At 40.4% G+C, this 5684-nt stretch overlaps 1 protein-coding gene across 2 annotated transcripts in view; it reads left to right on the forward strand.

Moving 5' to 3' along the window:
- Positions 1-4553: 4553 nt before the first annotated feature.
- Positions 4554-5684, forward strand: part of kiaa1522 (KIAA1522 ortholog) — a 33002-nt gene continuing 31871 nt past the window's right edge. The window contains exon 1 of one of the 2 annotated variants that reach the window (XM_035680960.1): positions 4554-5424. The gene's annotated coding sequence lies outside the window, so the exon portion shown is untranslated. The remainder of the gene's footprint in view (positions 5425-5684) is intronic. The other variant, XM_035680959.1, reaches the window with a different exon arrangement.

Raw genomic sequence — 5684 nt, forward strand, 5'->3', positions numbered from 1 at the left:
CTCCCTCCCACCCTTACAACATTATAACCTAGTCTTTTTGTGACTCTATTAAAGGCAGGTCGGAGGAATGTGGTAGGGACAGTGAGTGGCTATCCCTACCACCAAGGGCAACAACATGTCTGGACAGGGAAAACTGGAGTGCAGTGGGGTCAGACAATTGGTTTTTGCTCCTTCTTGTTCTTTGCACTTTTTCACTCTTGAAGTACTTTGGTTTATACTTTTCTTCATTCCTCTTCCCATACCCCTTTTTCAACCAGAACTCACTGCCAACAGAGACTGTAACATCTATTCTAGTCGTAGGCTGGTGAGACAAAGATGTCTCTGTTGCACAGAGGAATCCCCTCTGTGTGTTTCACAGCTGAGTATCAACCTGGAACCTCTCCCTCTTCTCTCTAAAACTATTATTACATGCCTCGATTCTCTCTGTCCCCATTTCTCTTTCTCTTTCACCTCTCTTTCCACCCCTCCCATCCTCTCAGTTGGTTGATGTTATAAATACTGGACTGTGGAATGTCATTTCGGAGAGTTCTTTTTCAGTGCTTTTGATTACTCACTGGTTGTTTGAAATATATTTCAGGGGTTCAGTTTGCACACAAATGTTATAGAGGTCAGAGAACAAAACAACAGTCAGTGCAGTTGAGGTCTGTTTTGGTGTGTTTTGGTATAGTTTCAGTGTTGTATTCTTTTGTTTTAGAAATGGACAGAGAGAAGCAGTCCGTGCAGAAAGAATGCGTCTGTCGCAGGACAAAAGCAGGTCGGGAATGATAATGCTGGTACGAGATAGCTGGGCTTATCCCAACCGGCAGTATGGATTTCCTGCCTGCAGCCTCTTTTCAGTCACATCTAACACACACACACATACACACAGGTCATTGACAGAAATGTCATGTTGCTGTTGTGTGTCTGATTATGGAGCTGTCTGAGTGGAGTCTCATGTGTCTTTGAACAAGATGCTAAGGTTGGGTGATATTAAAAGTTTCTGTCAGCCCAAAAATTGACAATTAGCAATATATTTGCACAGGTATCCCTTTATTTTAGGTTGTATTAGATCTTATGAGCAGTGTTAGAAATAAATGAGCACAACTGCTTTCTGGATATATAAAGCTCTGCCATTATTCTTTATTATATAATCTGATTATTCAAGTTTTTCATGAATGTGATGATGTATGTTGATTTTTGGCCATGCTAATGGAGTGACTCATGAGATGGCAATGCTGGTCAGTCAGACTATGCGTTTGGTACAGACAGAAATATCTCAACAACAGTTAGATGGATGATTGTCCAAGTTATACAGACATTCATGGTCTCCAGAAAACTTTAATTATTTTGGTTTTCCTCAGGCACCATCACAAGGTTGACATTTTTTATTTTTACTGATTTGTTTATTTGTTTATTTTGACAGATATTGAGAGAATGGATTACTATGAAATACAGCACAGCTGTAGACTCTTGTGGTATAAAGGTATCCTTGATAAGATTCCATCCATATTGCCACCCCTACTGGTGAGGCACCATAGGCTGCTTGTGCTTGCTGTTCTGTTTTGGATGTTTGAACTGGTTTGGGCAGTGGTTATGTTTTTTTATGCACAGTAATCCAGATACTATCTTATTCTCTGCAATATTTATTATTTATACATGGCATGGTTCTGTATATCTCTATAATCATGGTCCATGAATAAACAGAATTCCTGCATCCCTCTATTTCTCCACTAATGATATAGAATTAAGTTCTTCACAGCTACATTTGAAATGGATTCCAAAACTTGCTCTGTTGTGTTGTTGCCTTATATATTTTATTCTACAACTATCCTAAGTTGTTTGCATGACCTTCTGCCTCACAAACAAGGGCATTAAAATACAATCTCAGTTTGGGGGAGCTTTGGAAAAGGATATGTGTGTGCATGTGAACATAGCCAGAAAATGTAGCTACAACAGTTAAGCTAGAAAAGAAAAGATGGAGAAAGAGAGATACAGAGGGAGGATTGGTGATACATTCCCCAGTAGGCTCATAGTGTTCTGGCGGTTAATGATTTTGTACCTCTTATTGTGCACACACACACTCGCACAGAGACTGTACAGCTCCCTCGCAGACATACAGAGGGTGGCTGTTTTCTATTGTATCACCATGGAAACGTTAAAACATTTCAATATGTTAGGCATGAGTGAACTAAACTATGACTCATTTTAACCCCTCCCAGCACACCAGGACACGCATTCAGTATGGATTCCCCAACCACATGCACACAAAAAATACATCACACAGAGAGACATCATGAATCATCGCTCACTCAAAAATGTGAGATATATGTAGCACAAGCCTGCTGACTAGCACTGATGGTATATCTTCCTGAAGCTGAAGGCCATTAAAGTTGCAGCATATGAGTACCGCACACACAGAGAAATAGGGGTATAATTTCTGTACCCAAAGGTACATTTGTCAGGAAAGTACCCTGTAAGGTACAAAAAAGGTCCTGAAGGTGAAAACTGTGGACCTTTGGTTTAATTTTAAAGGTACAAAATGATGGCTGACAGAAAGGGTACATAATTGTACTTTTAACAAGCTAAAGGTACAGGAAAAGCAAAACAGCAAACCAGTGTTCACAAAATCTTGATTTTAGTAGAGAGTTGGGTTTATTAAAATATAATAGGGTGTTTCCATTCAATTTTTGGTCTGTGTGGCCTGGGAATTATTTCATGAGCAAAGAACTAGAACAGCACTTCAATTGAACTCTTTAATTGTGCCACACAGACGTTTTGAGCAAGACACCCTTCTTTAGCGTGTATTGTTGGATATATTTGAGTGACTTTGTCATTTAATCAAGTAGCTAATTGTCAGTGTAGCTGAGTGAAATGCTTCCACTAGCCATCACCAATACTCACAATTTTATTTTATTTAAGGAGTATCTTCTATCTATTATATTTTATTTTCTCATTCTTTGCATTCCTCTGTGGTAAAAAAAAAAATGTCTGTATTTATTTAACTTTATTTTATGTCGTGCTACTCCCTTATGGAGCCCCTGCTGAGTTAGGTTGTGCAACCCGTTTTTCCCCCTGCAGTCTGCTGTGGCATGTGGCATGTGACTGTGGCAAGTGCACTTGTTGCTGAAGCTTACAGAATTTAAAACTTGATTACAACTTGGTTCCAGCATTCACTGTTATGGACAAATCAGTTCTAGCTGAACAGGAAAATGAAAAGGTACTGAAAAGTGTTAAAAGATGTAAATTAATTATTATTTCTTGAGCCCTTGAGCAAAGCCCTTAACCCCATCCGCTGTGGTTGTACTGGGCAGTTTCCAGGTATAAATGTGTAACAATACGAATGTGATCAGGCCATTTCTGCGAAAGAGAGGCTGCCTCTCAGTGAACCTTCCCTGAATAAATAAAGATTAAAAAATAAAAAATGTCTCTGAATTTAAGGAAATGTTTTTGCCACATAAAGATACAAAATGGCATGTTGCTCCAGCTGTACCTCATTAGGTACCGATTCTGTAACTTTCCAATGGGTACATTTTTGTACCAGGACATAAAGTTACATTTATGTCACTAGGGATACAAATATTTTCTTTTAGAGGTACAGAAAAGAAGGTACCATGTTCAAAGGTACAGTTCTTGTACCCTGCTGGGGTACAGCTGGAGCAACACAGCATTTGGGCACTTTCACGTCCATTCCTGTACCTTGATTTCTTAGTGTGTACTGACAGTGATATCCTTAGGTCATGTGCCAGAATTAGCCTAGGAATCCCAACAGACAGGTAATTCTTATCTTCAGAGCTAAATGAAGACAGTAACCCACAGCTCACTCATAATAGATGTAACAGACCATGACATGCAAGTGTTAGCTCAAATGTATCACATATCATATCACAAAGATGCATCGTCTCCCTAAACAACTATTGATGTTGTGAAGCCAGGTGCTTTGTATGGTTTTTATTGCTTTTTATTGTAGCTATGAAAGTGGAAAAGTTCACATTAAAAAACACAAAAACAAGCATTTTGCATGTGGATGTATTCCCCCTTCAGTGCTATTTCTGTTGGATTCCTGCTTTAATTAACAAGTTTACTTTTGTCATGTTGGGTTGATTGTTTGTGTCAGCTATAAGCTACTGTTTAGCAAAGGGGATACGGGAGGTAGTGGGTGGGGTTTTTAACACTTCTTTATGGTTCATTTTTTAACAATACCATACACATTCAGTCTATATTCTTTGGGTAAACATATTACAATTATTACAAAATACAGTGCTTTTCTGTTAGTGTAGAATTCACTACAAAGCCCCCTTGAAGCCCCCTGTTGTTAATGTACAAACTGCATTGTAGACTCTAGTCACAGGTGTGTCTGAGTCTGTTCCCCCAAGGCTGCTACGCCGTCTGTCATCCTGCTTCCCCTTCCTTACCCCAGTGGGTCCTCTCCACATTCAAACCAGATGAGCCCGTCCCACGACACGCGCACACACATACACACTCCACCCACTTCTGACAAGCGTCTCCCCCCACCCACCAACCCACACACAGTGATGTCAGCTTGCCTTGTCTCTACAGTGCAATTTGAAACTCACTTTAGATTTAATTGAAAGAGCTTCTATGTTGAGTTGTTCTATGTATAGGTTGAGTACAACTACACATGACTTAACGGTAACTGGCCCCTTGTGACTCGCCCAACCTGTCTTTCTAATTGTGTGTGAGTGTGTCATGTTTAACAAGGGGCATCGGGTTTCCACCTGGCTGCACAGTGACAGGAAAGAGGCACTCCCACTTATCTGCAAAAAAACAGCTGAACCTCTTCACCTTTGCCAGGCCACCTTTCCAACACTGGACTGTGCAGTACTTTCCCAGGGAACTTTGTCATCAGATATCCATTTTTTTTCTCTTGAAAAAATAAAAATAAATCTCTCCCCTCTGTGAAAGCTACACAAGAGTTACGCCAGGCATTTTGTCTTGTGTTTTGGGTTATAAAGTGATCTATCTATGGATACACTGGTCCAAGGCGTGTATTTTTCTTTCCTAGCTGCTATGATGCTTTGTGACCCAGGGGTCCCCCACCTGAGGGAGACTAGGATGACTGCACCTGATCCCTGGAAAGGAGGCTAGGAGGAAAGACAGAAGGAAAGTCAACAGCAGGACAAGAAACTACTAATGAACCATGCTGCTCAAGTGAAGGACTCAATACTGAAGCCAAAATGCTAAATACCAGCTGTCTAGAATGTGAGGAGAAGCAACCAGCACTGGAATGGTGTGGCTAACTCCTAACAACACTGTGAGAGGTGGGAGGAGAGGCTGGCTTTCATACAGAGGGAGGGACTCAGAGAGCATGGAGCTTCATTCACTCTGCTTAACACACACACACACACACACACACACACATGCTCTGCAAAGCTGTTCTCAGGCTGAGAGAAAAGAGGGGAGCGGAGAAGACAGCACGCTCGCTAAGTAAGTTGTACAAAGTTATATTCTGTCTGACCACTTTACAGCAAATATTTTGCATTGGTTGTTAATGTGACAACACATAGATGAAGATGCATGTGTTCATCTGTTTTCTTTAAATGTGTCTTTATGAAGTAAAACGTGTGCATTTGAAGTAATTTTTCCACTGCTAGTTTTATTGAATTGAGCTTTTTCTCTTCTCTAACTCACCCATACACACTTTTCTGCTGATGTGAACCACATGTCACATACACACACACACACAC

The sequence above is a fragment of the Morone saxatilis genome, unplaced genomic scaffold (assembly GCF_004916995.1).
Source record: "Morone saxatilis isolate NCDOM2014 unplaced genomic scaffold, NCSU_SB_2.0 Contig9, whole genome shotgun sequence".
NCBI lineage: Eukaryota > Metazoa > Chordata > Actinopteri > Moronidae > Morone > Morone saxatilis.